The sequence below is a fragment of the Ornithorhynchus anatinus genome, chromosome 19, assembly GCF_004115215.2.
Source record: "Ornithorhynchus anatinus isolate Pmale09 chromosome 19, mOrnAna1.pri.v4, whole genome shotgun sequence".
NCBI lineage: Eukaryota > Metazoa > Chordata > Mammalia > Monotremata > Ornithorhynchidae > Ornithorhynchus > Ornithorhynchus anatinus.
In genome coordinates, this window is record NC_041746.1 from 9,475,240 (window position 1) to 9,496,300 (window position 21,061).

The window sequence follows — 21,061 nt, forward strand, 5'->3', positions numbered from 1 at the left end:
ATGCGAGGAAGTTACTGCTCATTAGTGTACTATAACAGAGCAGGAAGAACCTGTTTTGTGGAAAGCTAAGACTGCTGTCTTTAAAGCAGATTTAAAGTGTGTGTGTTGAGGCGGGGAATCTTCCTCCTTGGCTCCTGTTACCATTAGACCTGTGACCCATTACAAACCATCCCTTTCTTCCGAAGACCCATTCTTGCCTGAGCTGTTCTACAGATTGTCGGCAAATTACAGACAGAACACATTCGTTGCATGTGGAGTGAGCCAATGCAAAATGATCTGTTCACATCTGTGTCCCTCATGTCATACTTTCGTGTCTCCTGGGGCTCCTTCTTGATGTGTGCAATGAAAAGATGACAGAAGAATCCCCTATAAAGATTTTTGTCATCGGTCTAGGTCTGCCCTCCAAAGACCTTGCCTCTGCAAAAAATCTGGACCTGTGTTCTCTGATGAAGTCTCGGGGATATTCAAGATTCTTTTCTAAGTAGATCCTGTTGAGATCCTGAACTGTAAGATCACATTCAATCTGGGAATTTCTGCAAGAATCAGGAAAGCTGACTCTGTCCATTCTCTTCCCAAACATTGGGAGGTCTGAAGGAGATATTTAAATCTGTCATAGCTCAGCGTTTACCTTTGTCTTGTACTAAACCTGGTTGGTCAACGGAAACAGGAAAGAGAAACATCAGAAATCAGTGGAAACATATAAGCATCTGAAAAGCAGAATTTGTGAGACAGAGTGGACAGGCCAGGATATCTACTTTAACCTCTCCGTGAAATGATTTTCTAGCTGCAGAACTGTAAGATCCTCCGTATCAGCTTAGGAATTTTCTGCTCAGTGTCCTGAGGGAATGGAGTCTGACTTCCATACACTCTCTGCATGCCTCTTCTGCCCATCAAATTTACATTGACCTCAAAGTGAACCTGGCACCAGCTGGGAATTTCAGGGCAGAGGTTGACATCTTCTGCTGTAGGTTGAGCCCCGTTGGCTTAAGGATTTCAAATGCTTTATGACTTGTGGCTCAGGCTAAAGGCTTGGGAACAACTAGTCTCGGGGCCCCAAATTCCACTATGGGCCTAGTTTTGGAGGCACGGTCAAGCCAGAACTGAGTTATGGCCACTAGATATGTATTAGAGAAGCAGCGTGGTTTGGTGAAAAGAGCACGGGCTTGGGAGTCAGAGGACGTGGGTTCAAATCCCAGCTCCACCACTTGTCTGCTGTATGACCTTGGGCAAGCCACTTAACTTCTCTGTGTCTGTTACCTCATCTGTAAAATGGGGATTATGACTGTGAGCCACATTTGAGACAACCTGATTACCTTGTATCTACCTCAGTGCTTAGACCTGTGCTTGGCACACGGTAAGCCCTTAACAAATACCATAATTATTATTATTATTTAAGGATACATGTGTATGCATTGTTCCAAGTTATTCACATTAATGTCTGTCTCCTCCTCAAGACTGTGAGCTCATTATGGGCAGGGAACGTGTCAGCTAATTCTCTTACTGTACCTCCTGAAGCTCTTAGAACAGGGCTCTGGACATAGTAAGTGCTCAATAAATGCCATTGATTGATACTGGATGGCGTAGCTCCCTGGGCCCAACCTAAGATACCTGGTTGATTTGAGCTACTCAGCTCAACTCTGCAATTTCAGAAAGTGTTGGAGTCTCTGAACTTGTGTGTGTGTGTGAAATTCACCGTCTTGGGAGGCAGTATGCTTAGTGGAAAGAGCATGGTCCTGAGAGTCAGGAAACCTGGGTTCCAATCCCAACACTGCCACTTGCCTGCTGGGTGACCTTGGACAAGTTAATTTTTCTGTGCCTCAATTTTTTCAGCCCTAAAATGGGGATTCAATACTCGTTCTTCCTCCTACTTACTGTGAGCCTTATGTCAGATAGGGACTGTGTCTTACTTGATTTTCTTCTATCTACCCCAGTGCTTAGTGAAATGATTAGCACAAAGTAATAATAATAAGCACTTAGCCTTGTAAAACGAGGATGAAACACCTGTTCTGTCTCCCCTTTAGATTGTGAACCCGTGGTTCAGAGACTGTCTAATTTGCTTATCTTGTACCTAATGAAATACTATTTGTTAGTAGTATTATTACTACTAATAATACTAATAATAATGCTAACCCAGCATTAAGTAAAATGCATGAAACAAAGTAAATGCTTAATATACTGTTATTACTTATAGCAGCGAAATGTTAAGCATTGACTATGTCAGTCGCTGTTCTAAGTGCTAGGTTAGTAATAATAATGTCTTAGTATTCTCGGTTGTCAGTGTTACCTGTAACTACATTACTATGTAGTTGAGGGTTTTTCTTTATCCCCTGCCCCTTTTTCCACACTTTAACAACAGACATGTCCCGAGGAGAGCTTTAGTTTAACTCTAGTGGTAAGTCTAGTATATTAGATGCCATGCTTGCCATTTTTGTTTATAATTCCCCCTTTTATATAAATCCCAAAGCAGTTGGCTAACAGAAATGATGTGCTAATGAGGATGGAGTAAAGGTCACAGGATGGTTAACATGTATGAGGAGATTGTGGGCTTAACCTATGGGGTGAGAGAAAGATTAGCATTCAACTGCATCCACACTTCAAAGTGTGTAGCTAGTTTGCTGCACTAACTTAATTATCTGGGCTAGAGATATGTTTGGCAAACATATCTCTAGCCCAGATACTGTTACTTCACAGTGAGAGATAGCAGAAAGCTGCCTGTTCAGTTGCCAGTTTCCTGACAACCTCTTGAGAATCTGCTGGGTTACTTATTTCATGGATTCACTCCTCTCATTGATTACGTTGTGATTAAAAACAAAAGTCTACTGATCCCTGACCCTCTCTGCTAGCTAAAACTCTAGTTCCCACCTACTCTGTGGGCCCAAACAAAAACCGCAAGCAAGGAACTAAAATGTTTTTCTTCTTCAGGTTCCAGATCTGACAGCCTGCCTAATTTAAGCCTTGATTCTCATCCTGACTTTGAGGAAGAAAAAAGAATGTCATCATGTGGACATCACTGAAGGTTCTACAGGGGCTCATTTATTAGGTTTGTAGATTATCCAGGATTTGGGCTTCTCATCTTTTTCTTCTTCTTCATCCTCCTTTCCAAACCAGTTTTGCCACTTCTTAGAGGTGAACGATTATGTAGGGAAGGAGGCAGTTGAAAGTGACTAAAATGATGTGGTAAATCCACTCTCTTTGGACATCTGTTTTCCATACCCTTCCTAAACCCACTCTATGGGGACTGGAGAATTCACTGTAAAAATCTTGTTAGGGATAAAGTGGTAGACCCTGTGTTTTAGCTCCTGGTCTTGTGGTCATTGCCTTAATTTTTGTGTTGGTTTACTGAACGAGCAAGTGGCAGACATCCCTGTTGTGGATATTTTTAGCAATTAAATTTGTTGCCTTCAAAAAATAAAATTCTGCCAGTGGCGTGATGCAGAATGTAACCAGGCAGGATTTTCAGTCCCATTCAGGGCACTGAAACTGAGTCTGTGCCCTTTTCTTTATTATGAAGATATGGCCTGCTGTTGACAAGCTGGGGATTTAATTAGTCAAAAGCTAGGGAGAAATTTTCAGTTGTTCATCTTTCCCATTCCTGTTGCTTAGTAAGCTCCAGTTTTAAAATATGGTTACATTAATTATGCTGTGGGAATTGGGTAAAAAGACAAAGTATGGCACCAAAGCAGCAACAGAATCCTATATGACATTCCAAATATTAATATAAATAGAATTAATGCACTGTCCTGAGGTATTTGCTGGAATCCATTCTATGAGGGCACTTAACTTCAGATTGAAACTTCCCGTGACTGCCAGTGGTGAAAAATGTTCGTTAATGAAGGCAGCTTTAGTGCCTCTTTCAATCGCTTGAACTAATTCATTAACAAACCTTGTCTTTGAATTAGATACAGGTAGAACCTAGACATTTAGCAGGGTGGCTGTCTAATTTTAGCCAGATTGTGTGGTATGAGTTGTGGATGGATATAACCCTAAACACCTTTTGCCACTTTGACTTCTGAGCCAAATTACAAAGCTTGGAAAGGTATCCCTATTGTGGTATCCTGAGGGGGATGCAGTGATTCTGGAGCAGAGGAAGAGAAAGCATTTAGGGATACTCCTGGGAACCCACTCTAGGTTCTGTCGATTTCCATAAGGGGTTATTATATTACTCTTGGTTAATGACATATATTTCCCTCTGTTGTGTCTGTCATCTCTCCGCCCCACCCCCTTTCTCCTCAAGTCAAAAATGTATTTGTTGCATTTGTGATTTAATTCTCTGTCTAGGATTTTTATATTCCTTCTGATTTGCAGATGCAGGGCTCAAGTAGAGTTTTGGCTAGAACAGAGTGGAACTTCCAATGCTTATCAAGTTCTGATTTTTTCTCGTTTTCCTCTGCACACTAAATTTAATAAAGAAACTATTGTGCAGTAATAATTCCTGCAAGCTGTGGACATTTCTTTGGGGAAAACAAGCTGACCTTCTTTTCCTATTTTTAATAAAACCTTTGTGAATTTTTGTTTGCCTCTTAACCAGATCAGTGAGACTGTCATTTTTATTTTGTTTTTTGGGTGGGGCAAGATAATTTATTTATTTTGAATTGTAGATGAAAACAATATGGGGAAAAGGAAGCTGTGCACATCCTATGGATTTGGGAAGTTTTGGTTGGGAAAGTGAAACAATTTAAAACACATTTAAATCATCTTTTTTTCATCTTCTAGTTTATTTAAATGTAAAATGAGGGAATGCTGTCTAGCAACAGGTGGACTATTTTACCTATGTGGTTAGCACTTCAAAACTTGCCTTTCCGTCTCAAATGTAAGAAACGGACCCTGAAAAACATAGGATTGCTGTGGATGGGTGCATTTCTATTTTTTCTATTAAGCCAGACTTACAAATAATTGCAAGCAGTTCCCATAAGTTGTTTTTTTTTAATTCTAGTCAACCTTTCAGAAGGTCATGGGTTCTAAATCCGGCTCCTCCACTTGTCTCTGTCACTTTGGGCAAGTCGCTTCACTTCTCTGTGCCTCAGTTACCTTGTCTGTAGAATGGGGATCGAGACTGTGAGCCTCATGTTGGACAGGGACTGAGACAATCCTGGTTACCTTATGTCTACCTCAGTGTTCAGAACAGTGCTTGACACATAGTAAGTGCTTAAGTTCCATAATAATTGGACCATTTACTGAAGAGGCTGTAAAACATATGAAATCCAGATTCTGCTACAGTCCTGCCAAAATGGTTACTTGATTGAATGATAAAGTAGCTGTTGTTAGCTACCAATAGAATATTGAAAGGATTGGGACCCAGATCCCTGTTTAATTATAGCCTCCCTTATAGGGTATAGAATCATATGGAGGAGAAGAGAACATGGTGTGGGTATTCCTGTAGAGACTACAGTGGGCTGCCAGAGGAGAAAGAAAACTGGAAGGATTTGAGCTTGTGTTGAAGAAGCAACGTGGCCTAATGGGAAAAGCCTGGTCTTGGGAGTCAGAGGACCTGGGTTCTAATCCCAGCTCCACCACTTGTTTGTGTGACCTTGTGTGAATAACTTCACTTCTCTAGACCTCAGTTTCCTCATCTATAAAATAGGGATTATATCCTATACCCTCGTACTTAAACTGTGAGGTCCATGTTGGGTCAGGGACTCTGCCCGATCTGGTCATCTTGTCTCAATCCCAGTGTTTAATACAGTGCTTGGCACATAGCAAGCACTTAAATACCACATTTATTGTTGTTGAGGGCTCAGGATTTTCCCCACATACATACCCCTTGTCTTTAGAGCTTTGGGGCTTTCATTAAGTGTCTTGTGCTTCATGTGAAATTAGAAAAGCTATGATTTATCCTTTTTAATCCTTGTCATTTAGTCTCTGATCTCCATTGTCTTGCTCAGGGTAACATTATTGAGAGGTCAATGTCTCAAATATGTTTGCATAAAATGCCACCTCCTTGGACAAATCCTTTCTGATTGAAGCCGAACTGCTTATCATCAAACCATTTCAGCTTCCTTGTATACATGTGGATAAGGAATTATATGCATCCAAGCAATGATCAATTGATTTGATGCTGTACCTGTATTTGCCATCATGTTTTCTATTAGCTTGTAAGCTCCTTGAATATAGAGACTGAAGATACCTTAACTTTGAAACCCCTATGGAGCCTTGTGCAGGGTCAGGTGCACTCGGGGTGCTGTGTAATTATTGGTTGGTGACAGTGTGATCACCATTCCAAAACAGCCAGTGCTTTGCCTCGAGAATTTCTGCCTCCCCTTCCTCCTGTCTCTGCTTTGTCCATTTATTTCACTACTCTCTTAACCCTTCTGCCAGAAGAAAGGGGAGATCAGTAGAGGGTAGAGCAGGGTAAGGCTATGAAGCTCAGGTAAGACAAATGTTGTGACTCACACTTTGATAAAGATTTCTTTGGGTATGAGTGGAAACTGAAAGGAGCAGTCATTTGAAGATTTTGCTTATCCATATCCTCTTTCCCACAAATCGGGATATTCCCCACTCCTTAGGGACCTCCACTGGTTATCCATCCATCTCTGCATCAAACTCCTTACCATCAGCTCAATCAACTTGCCCCTTCCTACTTCGCCTCAATACTCTCCTACTACAACCCAGCCTGCACGCTTTGCTTCTCTAATGCCAACCTCACTGTACCTTGATCTCGCCACCCACCTCTCGCTCACGTCCTGCCTCTGTCCTGGAGTGCCCTTCTTCTTCCTATCCCTCAGACAATTACTTTCCCCATCTTCAAAGCCTTATTGTAGGCACATCTCCTCCAGAGGTCATCCCTGACTAAACCCTAATTTCCTCTTTTTCTACTCCTTAGCCCTGACTTGCTCCCTTCATTCATTACCCAAGCCCTCCCCAGCACTTATGTCCATATATAGAATTTATTTATATGACCGTCTGTCTCCCCCTCTAGACCGTAAGCTTGTTTTGGGCAGGGAATGTCTGTTATATTGTGGTGTATTGTCCCAAGAGCTTAGAACAGTTCCCTATACAGAGTTTGCACTCAAAATATGACTGATATTTAAAGAATGGTGGGATTACTGTGGTACATATTGGAACCTCTCTTCCAGCTAAACGGTAGGTATTGCTAGTGTCCCATTCATTCAATCATATTTACTGAATGCTTACTGTGTGTAAAGCACTGTACTAAGCGTTTAGTCCCCGTAACACAAACCTTTATAAGAGTAGGTCTAGTGACAGTAAAGCACCACGATGAAAATGAAGACAAGGCCTAGAAAAAAATGGCCATTCTCCATTTTTGCTTCATTTTTGTTGAGTTTTCATGGGAATCTGGGATTGAAGATTGAAGCATATCAGGGATGCGAGGTGCAGGAAAAGCTGGCATTAGGAAATGTGGGAGTATAATGCAGGTTTGGTTGGCCAGAGAGCATTTTTAGGGCATTGAAAAAAGTACTTGCAGGAGTTCTGAGGTGTACATTAGGCTTCTGTTTTAGTGTCGTACTGGCTTCCAACGTAAGGGGTTAAAATGAAATAGCTGAAGAGACTAAATAATTCATCAAAAATAGAATGGTAACACATAAATTTAAGCTAGTAAGAATGCTCCCCATCTCATTAGTATCCTACTTAATGAGCATTTGAAGAAATTCACCCATGACCAAGCTACTCCGAAGTAGCAGCCTCTTTGGTCCCCTCCGCCCTTGAGAATGTAGCACATTGCTTAAGTAGTTCTCACTTAGTGGGGGCACTGTCACCTACACCAGAGTCTGTGGCGAGTCCTATAAATTCAGGCTGCAGATGTAATTTCAGGTCTCAGGGAGCCCTGTGTTGTTGCAGTGATATTATAATCAATGACTATAGCTCCCTCTGAAGCTCATAAAATGACCTCTTTCGGCATTGATTTCTTTTCTGCTCTTTTCTCTGACCTTTCTGCACCTCCCATGCCTCTTCATTTGCTAAGGCTGGTGCATCTTTATTGCCAAACAGCCTCATGATAACCACTACAGTAGCCATGCATTTAGCACAGGGTGGCACATTAATGCCTAAAGAAACACTGTAACTGCAGGAATCCGAGGATGGCCCACCTTTGTAGCCAGTCACAAGAGTGACCTTCATTACTGAGCTACAGTACACTGTTCTGCACTCCTTCCTTGTTTTCCTCTCTGCAACGTATTAAAAGCACCTCATGCATCCATCTTCTTCTGGTAAAGCTTCCAATGAAGAACTCCAAGGAATCATCTTGACTGCCTGATCTCAACCCTACCCACCAGCTTTTAGTCTAGAACTTCCGACTTGGGTGAGCATATAACTATAGCGACAAATGTGGTTAAATCCTGAAGAAGGTGGTAATACTTTTCAGAAATGTAGGAACTGTCAGTATGGCCTCTAAGACTGTAGGAAATATGGCTTTTAGGACAATATATGTATTTACTGTGGCTCAGGAGCATTTTTAGGCTAGATGCAGCTTCTTGGGGTAGGGGAGAGGAGGTAGGAGGGGACTCCTAAAATAGCCAAATAAATAGCTAGTCTGAAAGAAAAATATCATCCTGTGCTGCTTTTGTAAAGTTTCCAGAAGGCTTATAAGCACCTGATGTAGGATAGACTTTTTCTTTCCAGGCATCTGCTCTCTTTGCCTAGCTCAACATTCCAGCCGTGTATTTTATTTTTATTTTTTGCCGGTGCTCCAAAGTGAACGTGTCAGCACCGAACAGCCCCCCAGCTCTGTAAAGAATGCCACGGCTGACAACTTCGCAGCTGCCGAGGAGTAGCTGGACTTTCCTCGTAAAGTGATACCTTTCCCCGGAGCCTGTCTTCTAGTGGGACTGTGTAGTTTCCAAATCCCATTTCTGCTGGAAGAAAACAGGTCCACTCCCTCATGCTGAAATTGCTGTTGTTTGGGGTGGATGGCAGCCACTGCAGATCCTTTTATCTACAAATTATGAAAAGGCTTCTAGGGTGGATCCTGTCCTCTCTCATGGACAGTATAAAATAAGAATGATGCTATTCAGAAAGAGGTTAAGCAATTTGCAACACAAAGATGTGTTTGGACTATTTTTTTTAATGGTATTTAAGTGCTTACTATGTGCCGAGCACTGTTCTAAGCACTGGGGTAGATATAAGGAAATCACGATGTCCCACGAGGGGTTCACAGTCTTAATCCTTGTTTTACAGATGAAGGAACTGAGGTACAGAGAAGCTAAGTGACTTGCCCAAAGTCACACAGCAGGCACGTGGTGGATCTGGGATTAGAACCCACGCCCTCTGACTCCCAAACCTATGCTCTTTCCACTAAGCCATGTTGCTTCTGTACTGTACTGAGCACTGGGGCAAGTACAAGGTTGGATACAGTCTTTGTCCCACATGGGGCTCAGTGTTAACCCCAGTTTTACAGATGAGGTAATTGGGGCACAGAAAAGTGAAGTGAGTTGCTCAAGGTCACACAGCAGACAAGTGTCAGTCCTGGAATTAGAACCCAGATCCTTCCTACTCCCAGCCTGTGCTCTACCCACTAGGCCATGCTGCTAACACTTCAGAATAAGCTACAGAATTAAAATTTTTAACCACTAGTACTACTTCTTGAATCTATTGCTTATGTCTATAGACCCTTTTCTTACTCAAATATGTTATTGGTGCAAAAGGTAGAGTTGGGACACGTTTTTAATTGTAGTCAGTAACCAGTAGAAAAAGAGTTAAATGCATGCAGGCCACAAACAAAGAACTTGGAAGAGTACAGTAGAAGCAGAAAAACACAGTCCCGACCCCCAAGGGGCTTTACAATCTAATAGAATGCCTTCATGTAGAAAGCTAAGTGAATAGCTTATCAATACAAAGGTGATTTGCTTGTACAGTTCCTATTTAAACTGTGAGCCCCATGTGGTCCAGGGATGGCGTCCAATCATCCAATCAGATTATGATGTTTCGGCCCCAGTGCTTAGTACAGTGCTCAGCACATAGTAAGTGCTTAAATATTATTATTGTTACTACAGCTGTGGCTGAAAAGATCAATGTAGTACCAGCTGCTCTTTCTTCACTTTCCAGCATGTGAGGACTGTCCGGTAGCTTGAAGTCCTTCTGCTTCTAGGGCATTTGTGTTTGGTTGTGTCTGTTTCTCTGCGTCATGGTCTGCATGAATCCTTAAGTCCAGAAGAGCCTCCAACTTGTGATTCCTGAACATTGAATTGGCAGTGTATTGCCATTCCCCGCCCTCCAATCAGTTGTATTTCTTAAGTACTTACTGTGTGCAGAGCACTGTACTAAAGCTTGGGGAAAGCACAGGATAACAGAATTGGTTAGACGCTTTCCCTGACCACCATGAGCTTATGAGCTTACTTCAGTGGCTATGCTGCACTGTTGGAAAATGTGCTTCACCTTAGGCTTGCCCATCTTGTAGTTTCTCATCTTCAGTGTGCCATACAGCAATCCTTTGAGTGCCCTCTTAATGATAGCTAAGGGAATTGATCATTTTGTAAACTTATTGTCACATTTTCTGGGTGCCTGAAACTTGGACTGAATGCATAGTAACTTTTGGAGAGAGAGCGTAGGGGACAGACTCTCGACTACAGGCTCCTTGTGGGCAGGGAACATATCCACCAACCCTGTTATATAATACTCTCCCACGTACTCCCTACTATGCTCTGCAAACACTAAGGGCTCAATAAGTGATTGATAGGAAAGGTGAAATGTGAATCCTTTATTGCCTCATTCAGGCTCACCTAGAGAATTTTTGGGCTGATAAGTGGCAGTGCTGTAATCCACAAGAAACCTATTTATTTTGTCTTCTACATTAGAGGTTTCACGACTTTTGTTGTTAGTTTGGAGGACGTGACAGAATTTATCAGGACATGTTTAAACTGTGTTGTATTGGCCCAGATGACTTATTATCCGCTATATTGGTCAAGCTTTTTTTTCCCCATTCTCCTTCCCAATTCACAAAGCAATCCCTGAAACTTAAATTCCAACCTAAAGTGTGCCTTCAAGATTGCATAGGCAGTTGTGTCATTTTTCAAACTCTACAGTGTTGGTGGGTAAAAAAGAATTTGTATGGGAACTTCGGAAAAGCTCATCGTTACCCACTTGAAAATTTTTTGGAGAGTCGAGTAATTGAAAGTTTTTTTGTTAATAGCCACTTTTGCTACTGGAATAAAATGTTTTTACTAAGGTTGTAGCCAGTAGCGCTAAGCAAGGACATTAATCTGAATAACTTTATAGAGGAGGTTCAGTGCGCTGATAGTACAACTAAAGACTCAGATTGTTAAATATTGACTTTTGTCAGTCACAGTAACATGCACCAGCACCTATTTAAGGGTACTCAGCATTAGTAACACCGTTTCTTAAGCAGAAGAGCCTTTTTTCTTTACATTTAGCATTTGTCTAACTGCTGATGCAGCCACTCCCAAAGTATATTTTTAGTTGCATTTTTGATATACCTTCTTTGCCAACCTAAGGTTTGTATTTCTCAATCATTCCTGACTTAAAATAGCACCATGGTGCATGTCTTGGGAACTTAAATGTGTACGTTTACCCACAAAATTGTTTCCTTTAATCTTAGGATGTAGCTAAAGGAATGGCATCCAGATGTTTCAGTAACAGCAAAAACTGAATACTCCCATCCTCTTGCCCTTGGCTGAAAGCAACCCATTTCAGTCAACAGTATGTATGGAGAGCTCACTCTGTGCTATACTCTATACTATGTGCTTGGGAGAGTATAATCGTAACATCTCACTGTCCTGCAAAGTTGAGTTTGATCCTAAGCACACACAAAAAGACAACCATTGACTCATTACTGACTCTGCTTTTAGATGTGACAAGTGATGAATCGGCCTAAGGTTGCCTGGAGCTTTCTTTAGGATAATACCCCAAAGGGAAGACTTCATAAACTCAAACAGAGCGTTATCAAATGGAAACACACTTTTCCCATACTGCTGGCTTCCTTCTTGCCATGTCTAGGAACCCACCTGAGCATGTATATCTGCTGACTTCAGGTCCTTGGGGTTTGTTTGTAGAAGAGCAAAAATGTCCTTAAAGAAAACTTCCTCTAGCTGGTGTTTGGTTTGTTGGTTTGGTTTTTTTTTTCCCTTTTCTAGTTACTCTGACATTATCCATCGCCCTTGGAGTTTGATTGACTTGATTGAAGGCATCTGAAAAGAGCACAGTTAATGGTATTTACTGAGCACTTAATGTACACAACACTCTACTAAGCACTTGGGAGCATACAAAAGAGGTAGACATGTTACCATCTTGCTTAGGATCAGCCATCCCTAAATTTTCAGTTTCCACTCTTCCTTCTTTGTAAACAATGGAGACACTTGAAATTCTGTTGACAAGAGTTTAGGAGACAAAGTTGTCACTAATAGAAACCGAGAAGATCTGAAGGTTCCCGTCCTGATTGAACTTGCTCAAAGTTGGTGCAGGGTTTTGATCAGACCGGGCACCCCCTCCTTTAATGCTCCCAGGAATATAGCACCATGATGATCCCTACAAAGAGGTATTTCCTAATTCGATCATGTCATGCTTTCCTCCCAGTGGGTGGGACATTCTTAGGGTAGGATAGTGTTTCCTTCAATAGATCCATAATACCCTGATCCTTGCCAAGTTTATTTTGAACAGAAGGAGATACTTTGATTCTCCATTTGCTGACACAGAGTGAGTTGGTATGTGCATGCTGTCTGGACCTCTGTCATTCAAATATTTATTCACCTGAAATGACCTAAGATCATAGACCATAAATCTGGAAATGTAAATGAAATCCACTCCCATAAACTAGCACCGGGACCACCTTCTAATTCTGCATAACCACATTATACGTTAATATCCATCTTTGAACTATCTCTGCCTGTTAAAATATGTACAGATGGTCGCTTTGAGCACCGAATGGGAAGTTGACAGGGCCTGGTGGCTTCTAATGGCCATGAATACTTCACAGGTATCAACCCAATGTAAGCTTCTACCTGAGCAGCTCTGTGGTAGATTAACCCTTTGTTCAACGATCCTTTTGGTGGAAGTTCTTTCTTACCCTCTTTCATAGTTCCCTGTGCTTTTGAGGCCTAAAATCTTTCATTCGCATCGGCCCTTCTGGAGGTCAAATCTCCCTTTGCATAAGCCTGGGATTTGTCTTGCTGTTAGCTTAGACAAGGGACACGTTCTTTCCCTTTTCTTTCTGTCCATCTCCAGCTAATTTCCATCTCCGGTTGCCTCTCTCTTCTAGCTGCCAGGCTGTCAACTAATTGTGAGTAGCATTGGCTACTCTCACTGGCTGGGGGCCAATTCTGGTGAAGACTGAGGCTGGAGGAGTGAGTCTAGAGCTCCTTTAGCATCGATGGTCCTTGTGACATTACAGAGGCAAGTCATGATACTCCCTTGGTCAGGCGGAACGATAGTGTGGTGTATCCCTGCTCGCTTTCTTTGGCTTTTGTGGATTGGTGAGGAAGACCACTTTTGAGTCTTTTTTCCTCCACCTGCCCAGCGTTATTGGGGTGCCACCTTGAAAGAAACACTGCAAATGTATATGGGGAAGCAACATGGCCTGGTGGATAAAGTCGGGCCTGGGAACCAGAGGTTTTGAGTTGTAATCCCAGATTTGCCACTTGCCTACTGTGTGACCTTGGGCAAGTCATTAACTTCCTCACTTTCCTCAACTGTAAAATGGGGATTCAGTACCTTTTCTTCTTCCTATTTGTTTATGAGCCCCATGTGGTGTAGTCACACCTGATTGTTGTATCTACCCCAGGACTTAGAACAATGACACTCCTAAGCACTTAACAAATACCACTTAAAAAGAACAAGCAGACTTTCTGCTAATACCCTCTTTGGGCCACCATGCCTTCATTTTATTTGTGATACCTCAAAGGCTAGATGTGATGTGCCTAAATTTCCTTACTTTCGGGAGAGATCTTTAGAGGCCATTGACTACAGATCCAGATTCTAGGCTACCATCAAAACTGTTGACTAGCTTGCCCTCCTAAAACACTGGCTTTGATTCTACTGACCCAGTATATATGGACACACTTCCATCTCTTCTAAAGTTCCTTTATTGACTCTTTCCCCTCTTCACCCTTTAATTCAGGGTTAGTTTTTGATTGTTTTACTCTTCCTGTTCTCCATTCTCACTCTCAGGGATCTTACCTATTCGCATTGGTTCAACTGCCACCTCTTTGGGGATGATGTATAAATCTTCTCTCCAGCTTTGATCTCATCTCTTTATGATCTTTCCCTCTGCCTAGGTGGTCCCTTAAACTGACCTCCTTATCTTCCCTCCTGACTCTTGCATCACATTTGACAACACTATCATCCTTCATGCCCCAGAAGCCCCAACCTTAGACAGTGTAAGAGTCAGTAATATAGAAGAGTCGAAGATGACGCGAACTCTTTCCAGTTCTTTTATAATGTTTCATGGATCTGTCCCCTTTTCTTCAACCTTATTTAAGCCATCCTAGTTTGAGCCCTTATCAGCTCTTAATTGGATACTATAATAGCCTTCCCATTTCTGGCTTTTTTTTTTTTAATGAAGAGGTGCATGGATGAACTTTTGTAAACACCAAACAGAACATCTCTCCCCTCTTCAAACCTTCAGTGTCTACCCATTTATTAAAAAGTTCATAACCATTGATTTCCGGGCTGTCCATCGGTTTATTCCCATCTCACCTAAACTCTACTTGCTGCTACACTTCAGCTTGTGCCCATTGACTCTCCCAAGCACATCTTCTAACTGCACCTTGCTCCTGGCTCTCTTGGCACCAGCCTATTGTTCATAATGAATCCTCTCACGTGGAACTCCTTCACCCAATATACAAAGCCAGCCCATGCCCCTCTCCTCATTCCTTAAGACCCAACTGAAAATTCACCTCTTCCAACATGCATTCCCAGACTAACCCTCCCATCTTCCCAGTCACAAGATTACATAACATTTGTGGCTTATTCTGTTTATTTGTTCATTCAGATGTATTTTTTGAGTGCTTACTGTGTGCAGAGCACTGTACTAAGCTTTTGGTAAAACACAAAACAACAATAAACAGTGATATTCCCTGCCCACATAAGCTTACAGTCTAGAAGGAGGGAGACAGACATCAGTAGAAATAAATAAAACTACAGATATGTACATAAGTGCTGCGGGGCTGGGAGAGGGGAAGAGCAAAGGGAGCAAGGCAGGGTGACACAGAAGGGAATGGGAGAAGATGAAAAGTGGAGCTTAGTTTGGGAAGACCTCTCAAAGGAGATGTGCCTTCAAAAGAGTAATTGACTGTGGGATTTGAGGATAGAGGGCATTCCAGGCCAGAGGCAGGACGTGGCTGAAGGCTTGGTGTCATATCTTTTTTGGTTTTTTGTTCTTTTATCTTTGTATTTGATAATAGGTGTCTTCTTGTCTTCCCCACTATTAGAAGTCAAAGTCAGGGAGCATGACTATTGTATTTCTTTTTAATATATTCCAAGAGCCTAAGACAGTGCTCTTTCTGCACTCCATGGGCACTTGAGAAATATAATTGATGATGAAGAACGAAATACTTTTTCCAGGACAATAAATAACATGCTATTGATCGGCAAGTGCTAACCAAACTCTAAAAGAGCCAGCAGTTTTTATCTTTAAAATACTGAATGGACATGCTTATTATACCACTGGATTTAATTCCATCTCTTTACTCTTGAACCTTAGAGAGTGAAGTCCATTGTCCAGTATCTGTAATCTTTTGCAAATTGAAGAAAATAAACCTTAAAGAAAAAGGTTGAAGACAAGGCTCTTAATATGGGGCAGGTCGGGGGAGAATGACATTGTGGTAGAGTTGGATCCCTGAAATGTAAGTGTCCCTATCCAGTTGAGGGGGGAAATTTGTTTAGATGATGTATTACATTCCCCAACCAAATGGAAAAAATGACACCTGTCATCATATCTACAAAACAGCTGGCTTATGTGGCTAAGTGCCACAGCCTCTTTTCACATGTTTCAATCTCTCCCCCTGCCACCCACCCCCACCCCACTACTCCTGATACAGCTATCCAAGTCCCTATCCTCAGCAACTGAAGGAACTTTGTTCCTTTAAATAGTAATAGAACCCTCTGGATTGGTTAGAAAATGCTTCAGCCTATTAGCTGTTCAAGCAGCCAAGTTTGCTGTTGAATGTACAGTGAAGAGTTAATGGGTGATCTTTTATCACTTTGAACCCAACTGTCCTTTTATTTGGCTATTTTCATTAGCCAGTTAGAGGAGCTGGATACTCTCAATTTGGGCTTGTGATTTAGGCCTTTCTTGTGAATCTAAACTACACATCTAAGAGGGCCATTATTTTTTTTTCTATGCCTTAAATATTGTCTCTGTTTCAGTATTTTTGGTGGGTATACCTATCCTTTATCAAATGGATATCTTGGCTTTTTCTCCTGTTCCTTCAATCGGTTAATTTCCCTTGCTTCTGTAGCTCTTGCAATGAGTCCCCCTATAGTGATGTGGCTTTTGAAATGAAAAATCCCCGCATACGTAAAGACCGTCTTGGATACTCTCTTTTGCATTAGCAAATAAAGCTGCAACAAATGCTCATTTTAAAAAAAATACATTTTCCCAGCTGAGCACATTAAGGCTACATGCTGCATCTTTGTATTCCCTTCAATAAAGCAGGTGTGCTTCTGGAGATTAGCTATTTTTTATAAAGAATGATTTTGAAATAAATGACAATGGGCTCATTTCTCTTTATGCTGAGGATGACATTAAAGGAGAACTGTAGTGATTAGTTTTAATACCTAAGATAGCTTAATGAATACTTAGTAAAATTGTGTGTGTTTGTTAGAGGGTGGATCTCTATGTACATATGTATGTAAATAAATTTCTTCCACCTTTTAAGTAATACCTGGTAGCAGTTTTAACATCCCTTTGGCTAGGAATCTCATCTCTTTATGATCTTTACCTCTGCCTAGGTGGCCTCTTAAACTGAACTCCTTATCTTCCCTCCTAATGGTCTTGGTGTATGTTTTACAGCTGCTTTTCAGCAGGAAGTTCTGTCTCCTGACATAATTTATTTTAAAAGAGGGCCAGACAATAAAAAGAGGGAGTGTAACTCCAGAGGTCTAATCCTGGACTGGCATTTCTCAGGTCATAAGGTTTGAATCTGACTTTTCAGCCTACTTGTTGCGTGGCTCTGCATTGTGGTCTACTGCTTCTGTTCCTAATTCCTTCTCTGTGATATAGAGAACAGGGCTATACAAATGACCAACCTGACTTGAACTTTAGAATTCCATAGCAGTGATATGAAATAATGGGTATAGTTGTCTCTCCCATTGGATGAACCCACTGATGGTAGTCATCATCTGTATATGCGAGACCAGCAACCCTACACAAATATTGTCCTTAGGGCATACTTACTATACCCATTGCAGATATTCCACATACAGCATGGTCTTTGTGCTTCGTGCAACCTGCCTGTTCATCAAAAAAAAAAAAAGAGGCAACTGTTATTTCAGATAAAAGCTCAGAAGGGGAACAGATGTGTGGCCATACCTTTAAATTTTTTTGGGGGGGTATTGTTAAGCACTTACCATGTTCCAGGCACTGTACTATTCCCTGGGGGTAAATACAAGCTAATCAGGTTGGACACAATCCATGCCCCATATGGGACTCACAGTATTAATCCCCATTTTACAGATGAGGTAAGTGAGGTATAGAGAAGTGAACTGACTTGCCCAAGTCTTTGGGAAGAGATCTCTCTAAAATAAATATCCAAAGCTGAGTCTCTGATCACTTTTTCTTGGTCCATGATCATTTCGATTGTTCAGTGCAGTCATACCCAGTACCACGATAGATGCCAGTAATAGTAGGTATTGTTAGTATTAGTATTTATTGAGTGTCCACTGGGTGCAGTGTACTATATTAAGCACATGGGAGGGTTCAGAAGAATCAAGAGACGCATTACCAGGAACTGAACCCAGCTGCCGTCTGGTCTTAAGGAGAATCTCTGCCACTTGCAGTCTTCTTGCTTTACTGGAGTTACATTGTGGGAGATGGTCCTGGTCCATAAATATCAAACTGCCCTCAATGTTTCCTGTTGGATGTTGAGACTTGAGAATCAACAGGTGGAGTTTTTTTAGGGCTGCTAGAAACTATTCAACAGCTGGCGATAAACTGAACTGGAGCTGGAAGCGAATAGAGCTGATATTTGTGGATTATATTTTTCACCTATTTCTTAGATTATGGGGTGAGAAATCTGGTCCTGGAGTAATGGGTGTACCTTTAATTTCACATGCCAGAATGCAGTATCATAACATGACAACTGACAGAAATTGTGGCTATTAGATGGAAATAAGATGCTTAACTCAGTCTGGAATAACTAACAAGCAGCAGCCCTCTCATTGTCAGCAGAGTTTATCCCTTCTCACCAAATCAGAGTTTATTGACTGTTCTCATTAAATGTAGCCCTTTGAAAGGCTTTTTTTTTTTAAGTGAACAGATTTGGGTTCTAATTTTAGACATGGCAGTTTATAATTAGAAAGCTATGTAAACTTGTTTACAAACACCTGCACAAGTCCTGGTGCCAGCAGTTTTTAGAACGGCGGGCCTCTAGCTGAGTTCAGAGATCACTTTGGCCCTTCACCTCTGCACAGTTGCTGGATGCTAGGCCTTATGCAACTCTAACTTTGCCCACATGTGCCTGGTTTGAGCCCCAAGTTGCCAATGAACTGTGAGTGCATCATTCTACAAAGATCGACTCCTTTAGAGTCAAAAGAATTATTGGTTTATGTCAGATGAGTTTTGATTTAAAATGACACTCAAAGGAGAAATTCCAAGGTCTAATTTTAGCAACCCAATATCTGTGTTGGACAAGATGGTTTCTGTGTTTCTATGATTTTGTGTTTTCATCATAAACTATGACTAACAAACTATGTTGCTGACAAGCAGGAAAGCGAGTAGAAAAAGCTATCCATAATATGAGTTATTCTGTTTTTGGTCAGAAGTATAAATAGCTACGGTTAGAGAGGCTGTTACCTGTTTAAATGTTAGGTTCTTTCAAAATTGAAATGGAATACTATCAGTCAAAAGGACATGTCAGTAGCATCATCATCTGAAATGAAGGACCATTCTCTCTCTGTAGATGATATACAAGTGCTATAAGCAATGCTTATAGTGGAAACTGACTTCTGGAAAATGTATCCTAAAATATGAGCAAAATGGAAGAGGATCATTTCTTCATTATATAAGGGTCAATCATACAAGACCCAGTTCATTACTATTTGAGTTGCCATTGATTTACCCCCTTTTAAGAAAACAAAGCTCTATAAATATATTGTTTCAGCTCTTAAATACCTTTATACTAGCTTGCAATGAATTTTTAAAGAATTTAATGCATTGTTTAGTAGTATGAGACTGACATGGGGATTAAATGAAGGAAAACTTTTGGCACATCTTACATGGCGGTTATTTTCATCAACTGTGGTGTCAGCAGGATCAGCTTTAGCAATCGGTGACACGGGTAACTGCTAAGGACATTTTAATGTAAGGGTCGTTGCGCTCAGGGTTCATGGACTATTAATGCAGATTTGGAGAATGAGCCTGGGGAGCCTTATGAATACCTGTGAGCAATCTTGGCAAGGAGATGTGCTTGGTGCAGTCCCTGGGGTTGGTCAGAATGGGATTGAACAGGAGTATTATACTCTCCCAAGCTCTTAATACAGTGCTCCGCACCTAAGTGCTCAAATACCATCTTTTTGATTCGTAGAGTAGAGTACCACAGAATTGGTAGACCTGTTCCCTGCCCACAGTGAGTTTCAAGTCAAGAGGGGGAGACAGACATTAAATAATATATAGTTATGTCATAAATGCTGAAGGTGGGGTGAATACCAGATTCCCAAAGGATACGGAGCCAAGTGTATAGATGGCACGGAGGGAGAGGGCTTTGGGGACGAGACTGCTTAAACAGGGGAGACCTCTTAGATATGACCTTTAATAAGGCTTCGAAGTAGGGAGAGTGGTGGTCTGGCATATGTGGAGAGGTAAGGTGTTTCAAGACACGGAGGAGGTGGGAAAGGGGTCAGTGGGGAGATGAATGAGATCAGGGCACAGTGAGCAAGCTGGTGCACAAGGAGCAAAGTGTGCGTACTGGACTGTAGTAGATAGGTGAGGTGGCGGGGGACAAGCTGAGTGAGTGCCTCAAAGCCAACGGTAAGGAGTTTCTGCTTGATGTGCAGATGGATGGGCCACCACTGGAGGTTCTGGGGGAGTGGGGAGATGTGGACTGAATGGTTTTTAAGAAAAATGATCTGGGCAGCAGAGTGAAGTAGGGACTGGAGTGGGAAGAGACAGGAGGCAGGGAGGTCAGTGAGGAGGCAAATGCAGTAGTCAAGGTAGGGTAGGATAAGGGTTTGGATCAGGGTAGTGGCAGTTTGGAGCATTTCTCAGGCGTCACTTAACTCCTCTAGCCTATTTCTTTTGGACATACAGTGGGTGAAGGTATTCGCCATCTCTGCTGCCCCACACTACTGAATTGAGGTGCCAAAGTCCTCATGCTGGAACCCTGAATTCTGGAGAAGTTTGGGGTCCTCCAGGCAACTGGAGCAGTGTAAAATTTTAATAACTTGTTCATTAGGGGCTCTGCAGCCAGCAGGGGCTCCTCCACCCTGACCCCAATAGAAAGGCACTCCTCTTCCCTTTCCAGACTAGCAAAGAGGCAGCATGGCCTCATGAGAATAACACAGCCTGGAGGTCGGAGGATCTGGGTTCTCATCCCAGGTCTGCCACTTGTCTGTGTGACCTTGGGCATGTCACTTAACTTCTCTGGGCCTCAGTTCCCTCATCTGCAAAATGGGGTTTCAGTCCCTATACTCTCTTCTATTTATACTGTGAGTCCCAGGTGGCACCTGATTAACTTGCATCTACCCCAATGCTTAATGCAGTCTTTGGCACATAATGTCTAACAAATACTATTATTGCTATCAGTCGATCTTATGGAGTGCCGACTGTTTATCGAGCACCATCCTAGACGCTCGGGAGGGTACAATATATCAGAGTTGGTAGACATGTAATAATTGAAATCCAACCAGACCTACTGGATTAAGTACCTGTAGGCCCATATTTGTCCTGAGGCACTGTTGGAAGGACTCTGAAATTGTTCAGGTGGCAAGTTAAAGGCAT

General features: G+C 41.9%; 1 protein-coding gene across 5 annotated transcripts in view; it reads left to right on the forward strand.

The window, feature by feature from the left end:
- Positions 1-21,061, forward strand: part of ESRRG (estrogen related receptor gamma) — a 465,100-nt gene that overhangs the window by 41,672 nt on the left and 402,367 nt on the right. For all 5 annotated transcript variants that reach the window (XM_029047306.2, XM_029047310.2, XM_029047308.2 and 2 more), the window contains one exon: positions 2,923-3,040. The gene's annotated coding sequence lies outside the window, so the exon portion shown is untranslated. The remainder of the gene's footprint in view (positions 1-2,922; positions 3,041-21,061) is intronic.